Source organism: Cherax quadricarinatus, chromosome 92 (genome assembly GCF_038502225.1).
Source record: "Cherax quadricarinatus isolate ZL_2023a chromosome 92, ASM3850222v1, whole genome shotgun sequence".
NCBI lineage: Eukaryota > Metazoa > Arthropoda > Malacostraca > Decapoda > Parastacidae > Cherax > Cherax quadricarinatus.
The window spans coordinates 12,002,720-12,028,094 of NC_091383.1; the positions used below are offsets into that span (position 1 = coordinate 12,002,720).

Below are 25,375 nucleotides of genomic sequence, written 5' to 3' on the forward strand. Positions count from 1 at the left end.
TGGACAGTTTAAAGGTTAAAGGAGGGGTTTGGGATATTGGCTGTTTGGAGTAACATCTAAATTGTCATGTCTGAGCACTTCTGCAAAGACAGTGATTATGTGTGAATGATGGGAATGGGAATATTTACAAGCAACTGGCACTAGCGAACTATTGCTGGAGGTCCAGAGAAGTGGAAATAACAGAGGAGTATTTACAACAGTCATAAGTAATAAAACGAGTGATGGTAGCATTGAGGTGCAGGGAATCGCAGTATACATAAATTAAGCATACAATTGATGAAAAGGCATGAGTCTACTGTGTGACTGGTTTTTCCCCGTTACTTCTCGTAAGTTTACTGCTATGGAAGTGCAGGGGAAAGTTACCGTAGGCCTAGTGCCAAGTGAACAATATAACGATCCCAGTGTAGTGCAGTGAAAAGAAAAGTGTACCTTGAACGAATACATTGTATATCCTTGAGATAACCAGTGATAAAATAAAAGGAAATAAAATAAAAAACAATTGTGAAGTGTGGCAGTGGTGGGTCAGTGTACCTGTCCTGGTGTTGACATGTGACAAGTGATACACCAAGGTACCAGTTACCACATATAACGAATAGACTAGGATACCGACACATAGTTAGGTGTTACCACACAGTGGGTCGTGTTTTGTACTGAAGGTCTGTTTCTCATCTCATAAGGAATATAGTGAATATAGTGCATAATATACGGAAGATATTCATGGGTCGACCATCACCTGCGAGAAAAAAAAAATTGTCCGAGGTGACGGTGAAGTGCAAACTATCATACAAGTGTTATAACGAGGAAAAAAGGATATAAATAGGCAGTGATATAGTAAACTGAACTTATGGATAAGAGTTAATCCTTTTAATCCCAAGTGTAGTGCAAAACTATGGTATAATTATATGGGAACAAGTGCGCAAGTGCCACCCGCACCCCACCTCCAAGCCCCCGCCTCGTGCCCCACCCCATTCCCCAGATCCTACCCCACCCATCCAACAATCCCACCCATGGCCCCCCTCCTCGCACCCTCACCTTCTTTTCACAGACCACTATCTCCCAGCTTACCACCCCTCCGCACTGCCCCCTCTTATTGTCCCTTCCCACTACTCAAGGATACCCACGAGCCAGTCCACCCCACCTACCCGCCACCCCACCACCAGCCACACATAACAAATACACCATCCACCACATACACCTGTTTAAAATCATGGCCAGGAATAAAGGCTGTTGTATATGTGAAAAAATCTTTGGGAGAAACATGAGGGGCATTGATTGTGAAATATGCGATAAAACATCACATATATCATGTACAAAGCTCCATGCAACCATGACAAATGACCCAAAACAAGAAAGTCATTTCTGGATTTGTCCCAGTGAAAGGGACAGCTGGTTAAGCATAAGAGAGGTTCTGAAAAGTGAAAACCTAGAAAGCATAAGGAAGTTTCTAAGGAGCTTGCCAGAGTTATTCAAAGAGTGGAAAACAGGTGAAAAGGAACAAAAAAAGGAGGAAAATGCAAATATAGATGGAAACCAAGGAGTGAAAGTAAGAGCAAGAGTAGAAAACGTCATACAGAGCAAGTCGGAAAAGGAAACAGGGATACATAACACAGCGGAAAGGGGAAGGGAGGATGAGAAAACTAGAACAGGTACAAACGAAAACGAGCAAAGGGAAGAAATTAGCCTAGAAGAAAGTGAACAAGGGAACTCAGATCAGGTGGCAGAACTTGGGCGAGACACAGAACCAATTAATATAGGTAGTCAGAACATTTGCAGTTATTATGCTGAAGGTATGTGCCTATATGGCAGAGATTGTTGGAATAAACACACCAGAAAATGTGCGAACATGTTGAGGAAGAGAAAGTGTCGTTTCAACAAAGAGTGCAGCAGGTACTTCCATCCAGTAATGTGTAAAGCTTCAACACAGTCCAGAGAATGTTATGACCTGAGCTGCCCAGACCATCATGTAAAAGGAACGCGGCGCTACAGAGTTAGCAGAGAAAGAGAAATTGAACAGCATTCTTTTTTAGACAAAAAGAGAAAAGATCAAAACAAAGGAAGAAACAAACAGGAGGAATGGTACAGAGAGGACAGGTGGGCAGTAAAATGGGGCGTACCAAACCAGGCATCAGCCCATCAAGGCCGAATAAGCAAACAAACACGAAGCCAGTACTGGAGAAACCAGCGGCATGTACACCAGGGGACATACCAGGTAGTACACCACCAGTGGTACTAATGAAACACAAAGCAAGACAAAACATCCCACTTGGCAATTCCTGCTTCATATTTGCAAATGTACAGGGTTTGAAGCGAATGCCATATTCGGAGGATTTACAGAAACACATGCAAGGAATGTTTTGGACGGAGAGATAAAGATAGAAAACTACAACATGTATAGATGTGATAGAATCAATAGGTCACAGGGAGGAGTAGGAATCTATGTAAAGGATACTTTCTGTTGCACAGAAGTGCTGAATTCTACGAATGATATAGTAGAAATTCTATACATTAAAGTTGAAAATAGGAATTTGGTAATTATCCTAGTATGCAAACCACCATCGGCAACTGCTGAGGAATTCACAGATCAGTTAAGTAAGATAGATAGCTATCTGGATAGGCTAGAAAATTCTACACCAAATATTTTACTCCTTGGAGATTTTAATCTCCCTCGTAAAATGGAAGATGGAGCAACGTAATGTTATACCAGAAATATCCCCGGGAAGCACCCTGGCTCAACAGGTACATACCAGGGAAATAATGAGGCTTTGTGAAAAGTACTCTTTAAACCAACAGGTAATTGATCCCACTAGAAATGAAAATACCCTGGATTTGATATTCACAAACAACGAGGAACTGATCAGAGACATAACAGTTTCCAAAATTATTTACTCTGATCATAACATCATAGAGGCTCAAACTAGTATTAACTTAAGGGTAGGAAACTGCATCGCTAAGGTTAGAGACGGGATGTTCAGTAAGTTTAATTTTAACAACCATAGAATTAACTGGGAAAAATTAAAACAAGAGCTATCAAACATACCCTGGGAATCAGACATGAGCACCCTAAATCCCCACCAGTGCCTAGAGAAGCTGAATACAGAAGCATACAAAGCATGTATGAAACATGTACCACTGAAGAAACCCAGAGGAAGATCATATATAGAGAGAGAGTGTAGGAGATGGTGCAGAAGAAGAAAACGGGTTACTGAACTGCTTAATAACACAAATATGCTACAACAGAGGAAAGATAGACTTAGCAGAGAGATTACTGAATTAGAGCAAAAACTTAGGATGTCATACCTCACAGAAGAAGTACAAAGGGAACAAAAGGCCATACAGGGTATTGCAAGAAACCCAAAATATTTCTATTCCTAAGCAAAATCCAAGCTAAGAACTACCTGTAGAATTGGACCACTACTGAGAGGAGATTCGTATACTGACGATGAACAGGAAATGAGTGAAATCCTAAAGGAATAGTATGAGTCGGTGTTCAGCAACCCACTAAATGACAGCAAGGTAGAAAATGCAGAAATATTTTTCACTCCAGAAGATGGCCACACAGACCAACTAACTGACATAAGTACAAATCCCATAGATTTCGAAAAAGAAATGGACAACATGCCCACTCACTCAGCACCTGGACCAGATTCATGGAATGCTCTATTTATAAAGACGTATAAAGCACCATTAGCACGAGCACTTGGCATTCTTTGGAGAAAGAGCTCAGATGTATGTGAAATACCAGAGGCCTTAAAGAGTGCAGACAGCTCCTTTGCATAAGGGAGGTAGTAGAGCACTAGCTAAAAATTACAGACCAGTAGCCCTAACTTCTCACATCATAAAAATATTTGAAAGTGTGATGAGATGGCAGATTACAAATTTCATGGACCAGCACAACCAACATAACCCAAACCAACATGGTTTTAGAGTAGGACGATCATGCCTGTCACAGCTGCTGAACCATTATGACAGAATTACGGAGGCTTTGAAAGATGACCAAACCACAGATGTGATTTACACATATTTTGCAAAGGCATTTGACAAATGTGACCATGGAGTGATAGCGCCATGGGCATTACAGAGAAGGTAGGCAGATGGATTTTTGGGTTCCTAATACACACAACACAAAAAATAGTAGTGAACAGGGCAAGATCCAGCATAAGCGAGGTCAAAAGCTTAGTGCCCCAAGGCACTGTCCTGACACCTCTGCAGTTAATCATCCACATAACAGACATAGATTAAAACACCTGGCACACTTCTGTATCATTTGCAGATGACACTAAAATAAGCATGAGAGTCACTATGGTAGAGGACACTGAAAAAGTACAGGTCTCCCTCCACATTCGCGAGGGTTAGGGGATCAAGAACCTCGCGAATGTTGAAAAATTGTGAAAGTTTGGTTCACAAATATATTGTAGGGAAATATAATAATAGCATTTACTTAACCTAACAATACTGCTTCCTTAACCTTTTGAACCATGAACAATCATAAAACACATGAGAACATTGTAAAATATTGTACTAGTGCCAGCCCTTTGGTAAAGAAGGTGAGAGAGACTACAGAATTCAAGAAAGAACTCGTAGCAGAGTAACAAAGTGGAGGAGGAAGTGAGAGGGGAGAATGTGCCTTCTTCAGTGATTCAGTGATATGTACAATATTAACCTGTAAACGGTCCAAACGTATATATATGTTCTTACTGCTAGTGCCCCAAACGTATATAAACATTTTATTTTTCCTGCCTTCAAATATGGCACGATTGGCCTGAGATGCCTTGTCAGCATGGAATGGGTCATAACACTCAGTGTGCACTGGGAGCACTTAGTACCTTGTGGGAGCACCAGTTCAAATGAACGCCAGCTAGAGCAAACAGAGCAGCAAACACCTGCGATTCACTGATTTCATGTAGTATTAACTCTCCCATTTTAAGAGGAAAGTGATGTTTACCCCGAGTTTAGTGGCTTTGAGGTGGATGTGGCCATAAGTGGTCGAGGAAATATAAAAAAAACCTCGATAATAACCCATGTGCAACATTTGTGCAACACCCTTTCAAAATGTCTTATAACCTAAGCCCTAAGTAAACAGAAACAATTCTGGAACATCACACACGGCAAGGGCTGGGTTCGATTCCCAGCCAAAGTAGAAACATTGGACGTGTTTCTTTCCACCTGTTGTCTATGTTCCCCATCAGTAAAATGGGTACCTGGGTGTTAGTCGACTGGTGTGGGTCGCATCCTGGGACACTGACCTAATTTGCCTGAAATGCTCAGCATAACAAGGGACTTTATATATAGTAGTATGTCATTGTTGTCAGCTAGGACTGTATACCTTGTACATGTACTTGTAGTAAATAAAAATATTATTATTATTAATACTTGTTCAGCAGGCTGGCTGGCCACCTGGCTGGCCGGCTGCTGGTGGCCTGGCTCCGTTTGTTTGTCTATATCTGTCTCTCTGTCTCTATCTCTGTCTATCTTTGTCTGTCTCTGTCTATCTCTTTCAATCTGTCTCTGTCTATCTTTGTCTCACAGATACATATAAATACAAGTATACATAGTATAAATTACCTAGGATAACACCAAAAATCCAGACAGAGAGCATGCATAGTTCCTTTGTATAAAGGCAAAGGGGATAAAAGAGAGTGCAAAAATTATAGGGGGATAAGTCTGTTGAGTGTACCTGGTAAAGTGTATGGTAGAGTTATAATTGAAAGAATTAAGAGTAAGACGGAGAATAGGATAGCAGATGAACAAGGAGGCTTTAGGAAAGGTAGGGGGTGTGTGGACCAGGTGTTTACAGTGAAACATATAAGTGAACAGTATTTAGATAAGGCTAAAGAGGTCTTTGTGGCATTTATGGATTTGGAAAAGGCGTATGACAGGGTGGATAGGGGGGCAATGTGGCAGATGTTGCAAGTGTATGGTAGTTAGGTAAGACACATATGCAACAGTTAGGTATCTTTATTTCGAAACGTTTCGCCTACACAGTAGGCTTCTTCAGTCGAGTACAGAAAAGTTGATAGAAGCAGAAGATACTTGAAGACGATGTAATCAGTCCATCACCCTTAAAGTTTTGAGGTGGTCAGTCCCTCAGTCTGGAGAAGAGCATTGTTCCGTTGTCTGAAACAATATGGACTGATGGACTGATTACATCGTCTTCAAGTATCTTCTGCTTCTATCAACTTTTCTGTACTCGACTGAAGAAGCCTACTGTGTAGGCGAAACGTTTCGAAATAAAGATACCTAACTGTTGCATATGTGTCTTACCTAACAATCTGTCGGTATTTTATACCATTTTACTGTTCAAGTGTATGGTGTAGGAGGTAGGTTACTGAAAGCAGTGAAGAGTTTTTACGAGGATAGTGAGGCTCAAGTTAGAGTATGTAGGAAAGAGGGAAATTTTTTCCCAGTAAAAGTAGGCCTTAGACAAGGATGTGTGATGTCACCGTGGTTGTTTAATATATTTATAGATGGGGTTGTAAGAGAAGTAAATGCGAGGGTCTTGGCAAGAGGCGTGGAGTTAAAAGATAAAGAATCACACACAAAGTGGGAGTTGTCACAGCTGCTCTTTGCTGATGACACTGTGCTCTTGGGAGATTCTGAAGAGAAGTTGCAGAGATTGGTGGATGAATTTGGTAGGGTGTGCAAAAGAAGAAAATTAAAGGTGAATACAGGAAAGAGTAAGGTTATGAGGATAACAAAAAGATTAGGTGATGAAAGATTGAATATCAGATTGGAGGGAGAGAGTATGGAGGAGGTGAACGTATTCAGATATTTGGGAGTGGACGTGTCAGCGGATGGGTCTATGAAAGATGAGGTGAATCATAGAATTGATGAGGGAAAAAGAGTGAGTGGTGCACTTAGGAGTCTGTGGAGACAAAGAACTTTGTCCTTGGAGGCAAAGAGGGGAATGTATGAGAGTATAGTTTTACCAACGCTCTTATATGGGTGTGAAGCGTGGGTGATGAATGTTGCAGCGAGGAGAAGGCTGGAGGCAGTGGAGATGTCATGTCTGAGGGCAATGTGTGGTGTGAATATAATGCAGAGAATTCGTAGTTTGGAAGTTAGGAGGAGGTGCGGGATTACCAAAACTGTTGTCCAGAGGGCTGAGGAAGGGTTGTTGAGGTGGTTCGGACATGTAGAGAGAATGGAGCGAAACAGAATGACTTCAAGAGTGTATCAGTCTGTAGTGGAAGGAAGGCGGGGTAGGGGTCGGCCTAGGAAGGGTTGGAGGGAGGGGGTAAAGGAGGTTTTGTGTGCGAGGGGCTTGGACTTCCAGCAGGCATGCGTGAGCGTGTTTGATAGGAGTGAATGGAGACAAATGGTTTTTAATACTTGACGTGCTGTTGGAGTGTGAGCAAAGTAACATTTATGAAGGGATTCAGGGAAACCGGCAGGCCGGACTTGAGTCCTGGAGATGGGAAGTACAGTGCCTGCACTCTGAAGGAGGGGTGTTAATGTTGCAGTTTAAAAACTGTAGTGTAAAGCACCCTTCTGGCAAGACAGTGATGGAGTGAATGATGGTGAGAGTTTTTCTTTTTCGGGCCACCCTGCCTTGGTGGGAATCGGCCAGTGTGATAATAAAAAAAAAAAATAACACCAAAAATCCAGACAAAGTGCTATACTCTGCTTGAAGATGTGAGTAAAGGTGGCTCTCTCTGAGACACAGACAGACAGACAGACAGACAGACAGACAGACAGACAGACAGGGAGCTTGACAGACAGACATGTTTGTGTACCGGCCAAAACAAAGCGAGGGCCGATGCTCATCAAATGTCACCTCTGATCTTTTCTTATCAAGTGTTATCACCGCAGCCTCACATATGCTCATCAGTTGCCCAGCTCTTATCTAATGTTAACTCATCACGTCACTGTCAGGGGCGGACTGAGGCTTGTTTTTCATGTTTCAAGGGAACCTATTAGTATTACTATTTTTCTTCTTTTTCTTTTGCTTCTTTTTCTTTTGCTTCTTTTTCTTCTTTTTCTTTTCTTCTTTTTCTTTTTCTTCTTTTTCGTTTTTTTCTTTTTCTTTTTTCTTCTTTTTCTTTTTCTTTTTCTTCTTTTTCTTCTTTTTCTTCTTTTTCTTCTTCTTTTTCTTTTTCTTCTTCTTTTTCTTTTTCTTCTTTTTCTTTTTCTTCTTTTTCTTTTTCTTCTTTTTCTTTTTCTTCTTTTTATTTTCTTCTTTTTCTTCTTATTCTTCTTCTTCTTCTTCTTCTTCTTATTATTATTATTATTATTATTATTATTATTATTATTATTATTATATACTTCCACATATCCAAAACGTTGCTGGGACATATAAATATTTTTATTATTTTTTTTTTTTATTATCACACTGGCCGATTCCCACCAAGGCAGGGTGGCCCGAAAAAGAAAAACTTTCACCATCATTCACTCCATCACTGTCTTGCCAGAAGGGTGCTTTACACTATAGTTTTTAACCCTTTCAGGGTCCGTCCCGTAGATCTACGGCTTTACGTTCAGGGTCCAAACCGTAGATCTACGCCATGAGCTCAGCTCACTCTGATAAACTGTGAGTGGTACATTTGGGCCTAGATATGAGAGAATACATCTATGTGGTATGTGTGCACCACATAAAACAGATCCTGCAGCACACTGTGTATAATGAGAGAAAAAAAATGAAATCATGATTTTTCGATTAAAACAGCAACTTTGCAGTGTTTTTTTGTATGTTTTTTATAGTTGTATTTGCGATTTCTTGGTCTCATTTGATAGAATGGAAGACATATTACAGAAATAGAGATGATTTTGATTGGTTTTAGCATTGGAAATGGCTTGAAACTGAGCTCAAAGTAGCGGAAATGTTAAATTTTTGCCGATATTCAAGAGTAAACAAACGACCTCACACGTCTAATACACGTCAGCAGGTGGGTCTAATATACATTCACAAATATGGTGATGATATTTATACAATTATTACAGTATTGCATAACAGTAAATCTTCTATTTTTTGGTGTGAATAAAAATTCATTATGTGAATAAAAAATAAAAATGGAATTTATTTGTAAAGCCTCAAAACATAACTAATGAACAGAGGAAATGTTAGTTTAGTGCCAGGAATGCCTACATTGTTCATTCTGGACCCTATTTTGAAATTGGAATATTTTGAACTTTGTGTTAAATTGGCCAAATTAACAATTTCTGATCACTTTATTTTGTAGTTGAAACAGTTGACTTGGCGATTTCTTGTGCTCAATCGATAGAATAGAAGTAATACTAGTGAAATAGCTAAGAATTTGGTTGATTGGAATAATGTAATTGGCCTAAAATGGGAGTCAAAGTCGGCAAAATCGCCGATTCGTAAATATCGCTGACACATCAAAATTCGCGAGAGCATAATTTCGTCAATTTTCCACCAAATTTCGTACTTTTTGTTTTATTACCTTCACAAAAAGATTCTCTACCATTTCATTAGAAAAAATAACAAATTTTTTTTTTGAAAATTCTTGGACACTGGTGCGTGACTCCAGATTTGGGCCTTGGACCCTGAAAGGGTTAAACTGCAACATTAACACCCCTCCTTCAGAGTGCAGGCACTGTACTTCCCATCTCCAGGACTCAAGTCCAGCCTGCCAGTTTCCCTGAACCCCTTCATAAATGTTACTTTGCTCACACTCCAACAGCACGTCAAGTATTAAAAACCATTCGTCTCCATTCACTCCTATCAAACACGCTCATGCACGCCTGCTGGAAGTCCAAGCCCCTCACACACAAAACCTCCTTTACCCCCTCCCTCCAACCTTTCCTAGGCCTACCCCTACCCCGCCTTCCTTCCACTACAGACTGATACACTCTTGAAGTCATTCTGTTTCGCTCCATTCTCTCTACATGTCCGAACCACCTCAACAACCCTTCCTCAGCCCTCTGGACAACAGTTTTGGTAATCCCGCACCTCCTCCTAACTTCCAAACTACGAATTCTCTGCATTATACGTATTCACACCACACATTGCCCTCAGACATGACATCTCCACTGCCTCCAGCCTTCTCCTCATTGCAACATTCATCACCCATGCTTCACACCCATTTAAGAGTGTTGGTAAAACTATACTCTCATACATTCCCCTCTTTGCCTCCAAGGACAAAGTTCTTTGTCTCCACAGACTCCTAAGTGCACCACTCACCCTTTTCCCCTCATCAATTCTATGATTCACCTCATCCTTCATAGACCCATCCGCTGACACGTCCACTCCCAAATATCTGAATACATTCACCTCCTCCATACTCTCTCCCTCCAATCTGATATCCAATCTTTCATCACCTAATATTTTTGTTATCCTCATAACCTTACTCTTTCCTGTATTCACTTTTAATTTTCTTCTTTTGCACACCCTACCAAATTCATCCACCAATCTCTGCAACTTCTCTTCAGAATCTCCCAAGAGCACAGTGTCATCAGCAAAGAGCAACTGTGACAACTCCCACTTTATGTGTGATTCTTTATCTTTTAACTCCACGCCTCTTGCCAAGACCCTCGCATTTACTTCTCTTACAACCCCATCTATAAATATATTAAACAACCACGGTGACATCACACATCCCTGTCTAAGGCCTACTTTTACTGGGAAATAATTTCCCTCTTTCTTATGTACTCTAACTTGAGCCTCACTATCCTCGTAAAAACTCTTCACTGCTTTCAGTAACCTACCTCCTACACCATACACCTGCAACATCTGCCACATTGCCCCCCTATCCACCCTGTCATACGCCTTTTCCAAATCCACAAATGCCACAAAGACCTCTTTAGCCTTATCTAAATACTGTTCACTTATATGTTTCACTGTAAACACCTGGTCGACACACCCCCTACCTTTCCTAAAGCCTCCTTGTTCATCTGCTATCCTATTCTCTGTCATACTTTTAATTCTTTCAATAATAACTCTACCATACACTTTACCAGGTATACTCAACAGACTTATCCCCCTATAATTTTTGCACTCTCTTTTGTCCCCTTTGCCTTTATACAAAGGAACTATGCATGCTCCCTGCCAATCCCTAGGTACCTTACCCTCTTCCATACATTTATTAAATAATTGCACCAACCACTCCAAAACTATATCCCCACCTGCTTTTAACATTTCTATCTTTATCCCATCAATCCCGGTTGCCTTACCCCCTTTCATTTTACCTACTGCCTCACGAACTTCCCCCACACTCACAACTGGCTCTTCCTCACTCCTACAAGATGTTATTCCTCCTTGCCCTATACACGAAATCACAGCTTCCCTATCTTCATCAACATTTAACAATTCCTCAAAATATTCCCTCCATCTTCCCAATACCTCTAACTCTCCATTTAAAAACTCTCCTCTCCTATTTTTAACTGACAAATCCATTTGTTCTCTAGGCTTCCTTAACTTGTTAATCTCACTCCAAAACTTTTTCTTATTTTCAACAAAATTTGTTGATAACATCTCACCCACTCTCTCATTTGCTCTCTTTTTACATTGCTTCACCACTCTCTTAACCTCTCTCTTTTTCTCCATATACTCTTCCCTCCTTGCATCACTTCTACTTTGTAAAAACTTTTCATATGCTAACTTTTTCTCCCTTACTACTCTCTTTACATCATCATTCCACCAATCGCTCCTCTTCCCTCCCGCACCCACTTTCCTGTAACCACAAACTTCTGCTGAACACTCTAACACTACATTTTTAAACCTACCCCATACCTCTTCGACCCCATTGCCTATGCTCTCATTAGCCCATCTATCCTCCAATAGCTGTTTATATCTTTCCCTAACTGCCTCCTCTTTTAGTTTATAAACCTTCACCTCTCTCTTCCCTGATGCTTCTATTCTCCTTGTATCCCATCTACCTTTTACTCTCAGTGTAGCTACAACTAGAAAGTGATCTGATATATCTGTGGCCCCTCTATAAACATGTACATCCTGAAGTCTACTCAACAGTCTTTTATCTACCAATACATAATTCAACAAACTACTGTCATTTCGCCCTACATCATATCTTGTATACTTATTTATCCTCTTTTTCTTAAAATATGTATTACCTATAACTAAACCCCTTTCTATACAAAGTTCAATCAAAGGGCTCCCATTATCATTTACACCTGGCACCCCAAACTTACCTACCACACCCTCTCTAAAAGTTTCTCCTACTTTAGCATTCAGGTCCCCTACCACAATTACTCTCTCACTTGGTTCAAAGGCTCCTATACGTTCACTTAACATCTCCCAAAATCTCTCTCTCTCCTCTGCATTCCTCTCTTCTCCAGGTGCATACACGCTTATTATGACCCACTTCTCGCATCCAACCTTTACTTTAATCCACATAATTCTTACATTTACACATTCATATTCTCTTTTCTCCTTCCATAACTGATCATTCAACATTACTGCTACCCAAACCATACCCCTGGCCGGGATTGAACCCGTGGTCATAGAGTCTCAAAACTCCAGCCCGTCGCGTTAGCCACTAGACCAGCTGGGCTGGAGTTTTGAGACTATTACCGCGGGTTCAGTCCCGGCCGGGGGTATGGTTTGTTTGCAATCGTGTCATTACGATTTCTTGAGTCATGTTACTGCTACCCCTTCCTTTGCTCTAACTCTGTCAGATATTCCAGATTTAATCCCATTTATTTCCCCCCACCTAAACTCCCCTACCCCCTTCAGCTTTGTTTCGCTTAGGGCCAGGACATCCAACTTCTTTTCATTCATAACATCAGCAATCATCTGTTTCTTGTCATCTGCACTACATCCACGCACATTCAAGCATCCCAGTTTTATAAAGATTTTCTTCTTCTCTTTTTTAGTAAATGTCTACAGGAGAAGGGGTTACTAGCCCATTGCTCCCGGCATTTTAGTCGCCTCATACGACACGCATGGCTTACGGAGGAAAGATTCTTTTCCACTTCCCCATGGACAATAGAAGAAATAAAGAAGAACAAGAGCAATGTAGAAAAAGGAGAAAAACCTAGATGTATGTATATATATATGCATGTGCATGTCTGTGAAGTGTGACCAAAGTGTAAGTTGGAGTAGCAAGATATCCCTGTTATCTAGCGTGTTTATGAGACAGAAAAAGGCACCAGCAATCCTACCATCATGCAAAACAGTTACAGGTTTCTGTTTCACAGTCATCTGGCAGGACGATAGTACTTCCCTGGGTGGTTGCTGTCTACCAACTTACTACCTTTAAATATAAATAAATATAAATACATATAAATACTTAGTTTATATTCCAAGACAAAAGTAAATGACCAAGGCATGTGTAAATGTCCACTTGTCAATATGTTTGTGACAATTTGAATACAATTTCAGTACCTAATATTAGTGTCAGAACAAAGATTGGTTATGAAATGACAAGAACTACTATAAATTGTAATTATCAGAACATAAAAATTATAAATAATAATATGAAAAATAGAAAAAAAAGGTATATCGGCAACACTTCTGCAAGTGGCAGGACTCGATGTTGCTGTTACGTGAGCATCCAGTGCCAACTTCTCGGCCTCATATCTCTGTAAGTACAGTGGACCCTTGCCTAACGCTATTAATCCGTTCCTGAGAGCTCAACGTTAGGCAAAATTAACGTTAGGCGAGTTAATTTTCCCCATAAGAAATAATGGAAATCAAATTAATCTGTTCCTGACACCCCAAAGTATGAACAAAAAAAATTTTTACCATATGAAATGTTAATTTTAATACACACAAACTGAAGAAGACATGCACAGTTACATGACACCTTTATTGAAGATCTGGTGATGATTGATGGGATGGGAGGAGGGGAGAGTGTGGATGGTGTTAATGTTTAGAAGGGGAATCCCCTTCCATTAGGATTTGAGGTGGCAAGTCCTTTTCTGGGGTTACTTCCTTTCTTCTTTTAATGCCACTAGGACCAGCTTGAGAGTCACTGGACCTCTGTCGCACAACATATCTGTCCATAGAGGCCTGTGCCTCCTGTTCCTTTATGACATTCCTAAAGTGTTTCACAACATTGTCAGCGTACAGGTTGCCAACACGGCTTGCAATAGCTGTGTGAGGGTGATTTTCACCAAAAAAGGTTTGCACTTTAAGCCACATTGCACACATTTCCTTAATCTTTGAAGTAGGCAACTTCCTCAATTTCTCTCTCCTCTCCTCTGAAGCAGTTTCCTCAGGTGTGGCCTCTTGCTGTTGAAGATGATCTAGCAGCTCATCAGTGGTTAATTCTTCATTGTCCTCCTCCACCAACTCTTCCACATCCTCCCCACTAACCTCCAACCCCAAGGACTTCCCCAATGCCACAATGGATTCCTCAGCTTGCATAGGATTCCCAGGGTTAGCCTCAAACCCTTCAAAATCTCTTTTGTCTACACATTGTGGCCACAGTTTCTTCCAAGCAGAGTTCAAGGTCCTCTTAGTCACTTCCTCCCAAGCCTTACCTATAATGTTTACACAACTGATGATGCTGAAGTGATCTCTCCAAAACTCTCTTAGAGTCAATTGAGTTTCTGAGGTCACTACAAAGCACCTTTCACACATAGCTTTTGTGTACTGTTTCTTGAAGTTGGAAATGACCTGCTGGTCCATGGGCTGCAGGAGAGGAGTGGTATTAGGAGGCAAAAACCTGACCTTAATGAAGCTCATTTCCGCAGAAAGTCGCTCTGCCAAGTCTGAAGGATGACCAGGAGCATTGTCTAACACCAGGAGGCACTTAAGGTCTAATTTCTTTTCAATTAGGTAATTTTTCACAGTGGGGGCAAATGCATGGTGTAACCTGTCATAGAAAAAATTCCTAGTGACCCATGCCTTACTGTTTGCCCTCCACAGCACACACAAATTAGCCTTGAGGACATAGTTTTTCCTGAACACTCTGGGAGTTTCAGAGTGATACACCAATAAAAGCTTCACTTTGCAATCACCACTAGCATTGTCACACATCAACAGAGTAAGCCTGTCTTTCATAGGCTTATGTCCTGGGAGTGCCTTTTCCTCCTGAGTAATGTAAGTCCTGTTTGGCATTTTCTTCCAAAACAGGCCTGTTTCGTCACAATTAAACACGTTCATTTTTCAGTCCTTCACTGTCTGTGTACTCCTTGAATTCCTGCACATATTTTTCAGCCGCTTTGTGGTCCGAACTGGCAGCCTCACCATGCCTTATCACACTATGTATGCCGCTACGATTCTTAAATCTCTCAAACCAACCTTTGCTGGCCTTAAATTCACTCACATCATCACTAGTTGCAGGCATTTTTCTAATTAAATCGTCATGCAACTTCCTAGCCTTTTCACATATGATCGCTTGAGAGATGCTATCTCCTGCTATCTGTTTTTCGTTTATCCACACCAATAACAGTCTCTCAACATCTTCTATCACTTGCGATCTCTGTTTCGAAAATAAAGTTGCACCTTTGGCAAGAACAGCTTCCTTGATTGCCGTTTTCTTGGCCACAATAGTAGCGATGGTTGATTGGGGTTTTGTGTACAACCTGGCCAGCTCAGAGACACGCACTCCACTTTCATACTTAGCAATGATCTCTTTCTTCATATCCATAGTAATTCTCACTCTTTTAGCTGTAGGGTTGGCACTAGAAGCTTTCTTGGGGCCCATGGTGACTTATTGTTTATTATGTCATATTAGATGAATTGTGATAGAAAAATCAGTTGTAGAGTTGATAGGACTATCTGCCACCTTCACAATTCCTAACATATGTAATGATATACTTTAAATATGATTGGGCGGCTGGGTATTCGTTAATGTTCGAAGCCCACGAAAGTGGAACTTGGGAATGTGGAGGGAGACCTGTACAGGAAGATGTAAGCAGGGTTTTCCAGTGGGCAGTGGAGAACAACATGATGTTCAATGGTGATAAGTTCTAGCTGCTTTGGTATGGAAAGAATGGAGAACTCAAAAGGACCACTATATACAAAACTCAAGAGGGTCACCAAATAGAATGTAAGGAACATGTAAAAGATCTGGGAATAATTATGTCAGCTGAACTTTCTTTTAAAGATCATAACAAGACAAAGATCACAACAGCCAAGAATATGATGTGGTGGGTATTGAAAACTATCAAAACGAGGGAAATAACGCCAGTGGTAACACTCTTCAAATCACTAGTGCTCCCTCACTTGGAATATTGCTCAGTGCTGATTGCCCCGTTCAAAGCAGGAGAAATATCGAATCTGGAACAAATACAGAGATCGTGTATGGCTCACATTGAGCCAGTAAAGCACCTAAACTGCTTGTAATGCCTTCAAGGCTTGAACTTGTACTCATTGGATGGGAGGAGAGAAAGATGCATGATAATACATACCTGGAAAGTATTCGAGGGCCTGGTCCCAAATCTGCACACTGCCATAACAATATACTGGAGTAAAAGATATGGGAGGAAGTGTAAAATAAGCCCAGTGAGGAGCAGGGGTTCAGTGGGAACAATAAGGGAACACTGTATCAACAAACGGGGTCCCAGACTATTCAACATCTTACCAGAAGATATCAGAAACATGGCTGGAACAAGTGTAGAAGCCTTCAAGAGGAAACTGGGCAAGTATCTTCACAAGGTGCCAGATCAACCAAGCTGTGGTGGATATGTGGGGCAGCAGGCCTCCAGTAGCAACAGCCTGGTTGACCAGGCAAGCACCAGACAAGTCTGACCCATGGCCGGGCTCAGAGAGTAGATAAACTCTCGAAACTCTTCAGAGGTATATCAAAGGTTCCATAGAGTCTGCCAAAAGTCGAAATTCATGAAACTCGAAACTATGTTCCCCATAAGAAATAATGTAAATTCAATTAATCTGTTCCAGACACACAAAAGTATTAACAAAAATAGATTTACATAGAGAAAAGAATGAGAAATCAAGTATAAAATAATAACATCACAATTACCTTTATTGAAGACTCTTGTTTGTGTATGGAAGATGGGAGGAGGGGAGAGGATGGAGAAGTTACATTAGTGTTTAGAAGGGGAATCCCCTTTCATAAAGACTTTAGGTACCAAGTCCTTATCTGGACTTGGTACCTAAAGTCTTTATTTTTTAATGCCACTAGGACCAGCCTGAGAGTCACTGGACCTCTGTCACACAAAAACTGTCCAGAGAGCTCTTGCAGCTCTACCTTCTATCACAATAACTGCCACCCTCTTCCACCATCACAACCACTACCACCCTCTACCACCATCACAACCACTACCACCCTCTACCACTATCACTACTGCCCTCTACCACCATCACAACCACTACCACCCTCTACCACTATCACTACTACCCTCTACCACCATCACAACCACTACCACCCTCTACCACTATCACTACTACCCTCTACCACCATCACAACCACTACCACCCTCTACCACTATCACTACTGCCCTCTACCACCATCACAACCACTACCACCCTCTACCACTATCACTACTACCCTCTACCACCATCACAACCACTACCACCCTCTACCACTATCACTACTGCCCTCTACCACCATCACAACCACTACCACCCTCTACCACTATCACTACTACCCTCTACCACCATCACAACCACTACCACCCTCTACCACTATCACTACTGCCCTCTACCACCATCACAACCACAACCACCCTCTACCACTATCACTACTACCCTCTACCACCATCACAACCACTACCACCCTCTACCACTATCACTACTGCCCTCTACCACCATCACAACCACTACCACCCTCTACCACTATCACTACTGCCCTCTACCACCATCACAACCACTACCACCCTCTACCACTATCACTACTACCCTCTACCACCATCACAACCACTACCACCCTCTACCACTATCACTACTACCCTCTACCACCATCACAACCACTACCACCCTCTACCACTATCACTACTACCCTCTACCACCATCACAACCACTACCACCCTCTACCACTATCACTACTACCCTCTACCACCATCACAACCACTACCACCCTCTACCACTATCACTACTGCCCTCTACCACCATCACAACCACTACCACCCTCTACCACTATCACTACTGCCCTCTACCACCATCACAACCACTACCACCCTCTACCACTATCACTACTGCCCTCTACCACCATCACAACCACTACCACCCTCTACCACTATCACTACTACCCTCTACCACCATCACAACCACTACCACCCTCTACGACTATCACTACTGCCCTCTACCACCATCACAACCACTACCACCCTCTACCACTATCACTACTGCCCTCTACCACCATCACAACCACTACCACCCTCTACCACTATCACTACTACCCTCTACCACCATCACAACCACTACCACCCTCTACCACTATCACTACTACCCTCTACCACCATCACAACCACTACCACCCTCTACCACTATCACTACTACCCTCTACCACCATCACAACCACTACCACCCTCTACCACTATCACTACTGCCCTCTACCACCATCACAACCACTACCACCCTCTACCACTATCACTACTACCCTCTACCACCATCACAACCACTGCCACCCTCTACCACTATCACTACTACCCTCTACCACCATCACAACCACTACCACCCTCTACCACTATCACTACTACCCTCTACCACCATCACAACCACTACCACCCTCTACCACTATCACTACTGCCCTCTACCACCATCACAACCACTACCACCCTCTACCACTATCACTACTGCCCTCTACCACCATCACAACCACTACCACCCTCTACCACTATCACTACTGCCCTCTACCACCATCACAACCACTACCACCCTCTACCACTATCACTACTACCCTCTACCACCATCACAACCACTACCACCCTCTACCACTATCACTACTACCCTCTACCACCATCACAACCACTACCACCCTCTACCACTATCACTACTACCCTCTACCACCATCACAACCACTACCACCCTCTACCACTATCACTACTACCCTCTACCACCATCACAACCACTATCACTACTACCCTCTACCACCATCACAACCACTACCACCCTCTACCACTACTGCCCTCTACCACCATCACAACCACTACCACCCTCTACCACTATCACTACTACCCTCTACCACCATCACAACCACTACCACCCTCTACCACTATCACTACTACCCTCTACCACCATCACAACCACTACCACCCTCTACCACTATCACTACTACCCTCTACCACCATCACAACCACTACCACCCTCTACCACTATCACTACTACCCTCTACCACCATCACAACCACTACCACCCTCTACCACTATCACTACTACCCTCTACCACCATCACAACCACTACCACCCTCTACCACTATCACTACTGCCCTCTACCACCATCACAACCACTACCACCCTCTACCACTATCACTACTACCCTCTACCACCATCACAACCACTACCACCCTCTACCACTATCACTACTACCCTCTACCACCATCACAACCACTACCACCCTCTACCACTATCACTACTTCCCTCTACCACCATCACAACCACTACCACCCTCTACCATTATCACTACTACCCTCTACCACCATCACAACCACTACCACCCTCTACCATTATCACTCCTACCCTCTACCACCATCACAACCACTACCACCCTTTACCACTATCACTACTACCCTCTACCACCATCACAACCACTACCACCCTCTACCACTATCACTACTACCCTCTACCACCATCACAACCACTACCACCCTCTACCACTATCACTACTACCCTCTACCACCATCACAACCACTACCATCCTCTACCACTATCACTACTACCCTCTACCACTATCACTACTACCCTCTACCACCATCACAACCACTACCACCCTCTACCACTATCACTACTACCCTCTACCACCATCACAACCACTACCACCCTCTACCACTATCACTACTACCCTCTACCACCATCACAACCACTACCACCCTCTACCACTATCACTACTACCCTCTACCACCATCACAACCACTACCACCCTCTACCACTATCACTACTACCCTCTACCACCATCACAACCACTACCACCCTCTACCACTATCACTACTACCCTCTACCACCATCACAACCACTACCACCCTCTACCACTATCACTACTACCCTCTACCACCATCACAACCACTACCACCCTCTACCACTATCACTACTACCCTCTACCACCATCACAACCACTACCACCCTCTACCACTATCACTACTACCCTCTACCACCATCACAACCACTACCACCCTCTACCACTATCACTACTACCCTCTACCACCATCACAACCACTACCACCCTCTACCACTATCACTACTACCCTCTACCACCATCACAACCACTACCACCCTCTACCACTATCACTACTACCCTCTACCACCATCACAACCACTACCACCCTCTACCACTATCACTACTACCCTCTACCACCATCACAACCACTACCACCCTCTACCACTATCACTACTGCCCTCTACCACCATCACAACCACTACCACCCTCTACCACTATCACTACTACCCTCTACCACCATCACAACCACTACCACCCTCTACCACTATCACTACTACCCTCTACCACCATCACAACCACTACCACCCTCTACCACTATCACTACTACCCTCTACCACCATCACAACCACTACCACCCTCTACCACTATCACTACTACCCTCTACCACCATCACAACCACTACCACCCTCTACCACTATCACTACTACCCTCTACCACCATCACAACCACTACCACCCTCTACCACTCTCACTACTGCCCTCTACCACCATCACAACCACTACCACCCTCTACCACTATCACTACTGCCCTCTACCACCATTACAACCACTACCACCCTTTACCACTATCACTACCACCCTCTACCACCACCACTTTCGTATTTTTCTACAGACTTTTTCTTTATCGTGTGGGCTTCCCGTACATCCTACTGAGGTCGGTCACACGCACTCCGCTTTCATATTTTGTGATATATACAATTGATGTACCTTTGAAGAGTTTTGAGAGTATCTACTCTCTCAGCCCAGCCATGGGCCAGGCTCGTTTGGCGCTTGGCTGGTCAACCAGGCTGTTGATGCTGGAGACCCTCTACCCCACATACCCATCACAGCCTGGTTGATCTGGTACCTGGTGAAGATACTTTCTTTAATTCTATTGTATTTCCACCTTCTTTACCAAAGGCCTAGCACTTGGCTCTTTCTTTGGGCCCATGGTGGCTTATTTAGCAGTTGCAATCACAAAAAAGAATGGATTATTACGAAATGCATCGTATGAACACGTGAGGTGATGGTCACTCTCCCAGAAACAGTGCCACACTGACTCTGAATGGTGTGTAGGAGCCTTTGTGTGCGTGTGGCCACTGGGAGGCCGCTCGGACGCATTTCGTACGAAAGCCGAAGTTCGAAGCAAGTCACAAAACAAGCTATATTTTGATGAAAAGAGTTGCCGAAAGTCAAAATTCACGAAGCGTGAGGCTCACAAAACTCGGGGGTCCACTGATTTTAGCTGCCAAAATAAAGGCAATAATATTATAAAGTACCAAAAACTTTTTTTCCAACTGAATACATTTTGGCAATAAATATTTTATTTTGATGGTGAGCTACTACAGTACCAATATTGTCACCACCACCACACATTTTGATGGTGAGCTGCTACAGTACCAATATTGTCACCACCACCACCACACATTTTGATGGTGAGCTACTACAGTACCAATATTGTCACCACCACCACACATTTTGATGGTGAGCTGCTACAGTACCAATATTGTCACCACCACCACCACACATTTTGATGGTGAGCTGCTAGTACCAATATTGTCACCACCACCACCACACATTTTGATTGCTACAGTCACCAATATTGTCACCACCACCACCACACATTTTGATGGTGAGCTGCTACAGTACCAATATTGTCACCACCACCACCACACATTTTGATGGTGAGCTGCTACAGTACCAATATTGTCACCACCACCACCACACATTTTGATGGTGAGCTGCTACAGTACCAATATTGTCACCACCACCACACATTTTGATGGTGAGCTGCTACAGTACCAATATTGTCACCACCACCACCACACATTTTGATGGTGAGCTGCTACAGTACCAATATTGTCACCACCACCACCACACATTTTGATGGTGAGCTGCTACAGTACCAATATTGTCACCACCACCACCACACATTTTGATGGTGAGCTGCTACAGTACCAATATTGTCACCACCACCACCACACATTTTGATGGTGAGCTGCTACAGTACCAATATTGTCACCACCACCACCACACATTTTGATGGTGAGCTGCTACAGTACCAATATTGTCACCACCACCACACATTTTGATGGTGAGCTGCTACAGTACCAATATTGTCACCACCACCACCACACATTTTGATGGTGAGCTGCTACAGTACCAATATTGTCACCACCACCACCACACATTTTGATGGTGAGCTGCTACCAATAGTACCAATATTGTCACCACCACCACCACACATTTTTTGATGGTGAGCTGCATTTTGATGGTGAGCTGCTGCAGTACCAATATTGTCACCACCACCACCACACATTTTGATGGTGAGCTGCTACAGTACCAATATTGTCACCACCACCACCACACATTTTGATGGTGAGCTGCTACAGTACCAATATTGTCACCACCACCACCACACATTTTGATGGTGAGCTGCTACAGTACCAATATTGTCACCACCACCACACATTTTGATGGTGAGCTGCTACAGTACCAATATTGTCACCACCACCACCACACATTTTGATGGTGAGCTGCTACAGTACCAATATTGTCACCACCACCACCACACATTTTGATGGTGAGCTGCTACAGTACCAATATTGTCACCACCACCACCACACATTTTGATGGTGAGCTGCTACAGTACCAATATTGTCACCACCACCACCACACATTTTGATGGTGAGCTGCTACAGTACCAATATTGTCACCACCACCACCACACATTTTGATGGTGAGCTGCTACAGTACCAATATTGTCACCACCACCACCACACATTTTGATGGTGAGCTGCTATAGTACCAATATTGTCACCACCACCACCACACATTTTGATGGTGAGCTGCTACAGTACCAATATTGTCACCACCACCACCACACATTTTGATGGTGAGCTGCTACAGTACCAATATTGTCACCGCCACCACCACACATTTTGATGGTGAGCTGCTACAGTACCAATATTGTCACCACCACCACCACACATTTTGATGGTGAGCTGCTACAGTACCAATATTGTCACCACCACCACCACACATTTTGATGGTGAGCTGCTACAGTACCAATATTGTCACCACCACCACCACACATTTTGATGGTGAGCTGCTACAGTACCAATATTGTCACCACCACCACCACACATTTTGATGGTGAGCTGCTACAGTACCAATATTGTCACCACCACCACCACACATTTTGATGGTGAGCTGCTACAGTACCAATATTGTCACCACCACCACCACACATTTTGATGGTGAGCTGCTACAGTACCAATATTGTCACCACCACCACCACACATTTTGATGGTGAGCTGCTACAGTACCAATATTGTCACCACCACCACCACACATTTTGATGGTGAGCTGCTATAGTACCAATATTGTCACCACCACCACCACACATTTTGATGGTGAGCTGCTACAGTACCAATATTGTCACCACCACCACCACACATTTTGATGGTGAGCTGCTACAGTACCAATATTGTCACCACCACCACCACACATTTTGATGGTGAGCTGCTACAGTACCAATATTGTCACCACCACCACCACACATTTTGATGGTGAGCTGCTATAGTACCAATATGAGCTGCTACAGTACCCACCACCACCACACATTTTGATGGTGAGCTGCTACAGTACCAATATTGTCACCACCACCACCACACATTTTGATGGTGAGCTGCTACAGTACCAATATTGTCACCACCACCACCACACATTTTGATGGTGAGCTGCTACAGTACCAATATTGTCACCACCACCACCACACATTTTGATGGTGAGCTGCTACAGTACCAATATTGTCACCACCACCACCACACATTTTGATGGTGAGCTGCTACAGTACCAATATTGTCACCACCACCACCACACATTTTGATGGTGAGCTGCTACAGTACCAATATTGTCACCACCACCACCACACATTTTGATGGTGAGCTGCTACAGTACCAATATTGTCACCACCACCACCACACATTTTGATGGTGAGCTGCTATAGTACCAATATTGTCACCACCACCACCACACATTTTGATGGTGAGCTGCTACAGTACCAATATTGTCACCACCACCACCACACATTTTGATGGTGAGCTGCTACAGTACCAATATTGTCACCACCACCACCACACATTTTGATGGTGAGCTGCTACAGTACCAATATTGTCACCACCACCACCACACATTTTGATGGTGAGCTGCTACAGTACCAATATTGTCACCACCACCACCACACATTTTGATGGTGAGCTGCTACAGTACCAATATTGTCACCACCACCACCACACATTTTGATGGTGAGCTGCTACAGTACCAATATTGTCACCACCACCACCACACATTTTGATGGTGAGCTGCTACAGTACCAATATTGTCACCACCACCACCACACATTTTGATGGTGAGCTGCTACAGTACCAATATTGTCACCACCACCACCACACATTTTGATGGTGAGCTGCTACAGTACCAATATTGTCACCACCACCACCACACATTTTGATGGTGAGCTGCTATAGTACCAATATTGTCACCACCACCACCACACATTTTGATGGTGAGCTGCTACAGTACCAATATTGTCACCACCACCACCACACATTTTGATGGTGAGCTGCTACAGTACCAATATTGTCACCACCACCACCACACATTTTGATGGTGAGCTGCTACAGTACCAATATTGTCACCACCACCACCACACATTTTGATGGTGAGCTGCTACAGTACCAATATTGTCACCACCACCACCACACATTTTGATGGTGAGCTGCTACAGTACCAATATTGTCACCACCACCACCACACATTTTGATGGTGAGCTGCTACAGTACCAATATTGTCACCACCACCACCACACATTTTGATGGTGAGCTGCTACAGTACCAATATTGTCACCACCACCACCACACATTTTGATGGTGAGCTGCTACAGTACCAATATTGTCACCACCACCACCACACATTTTGATGGTGAGCTGCTACAGTACCAATATTGTCACCACCACCACCACACATTTTGATGGTGAGCTGCTACAGTACCAATATTGTCACCACCACCACCACACATTTTGATGGTGAGCTGCTACAGTACCAATATTGTCACCACCACCACCACACATTTTGATGGTGAGCTGCTACAGTACCAATATTGTCACCACCACCACCACACATTTTGATGGTGAGCTGC

The 25,375-nt window shown here is 43.1% G+C and overlaps 1 protein-coding gene across 1 annotated transcript in view; it reads left to right on the forward strand.

Moving 5' to 3' along the window:
* The window catches only part of PolrMT (mitochondrial RNA polymerase), a 301,092-nt gene that overhangs the window by 203,320 nt on the left and 72,397 nt on the right, over nucleotides 1–25,375 (forward strand). The window lies entirely within an intron of this gene.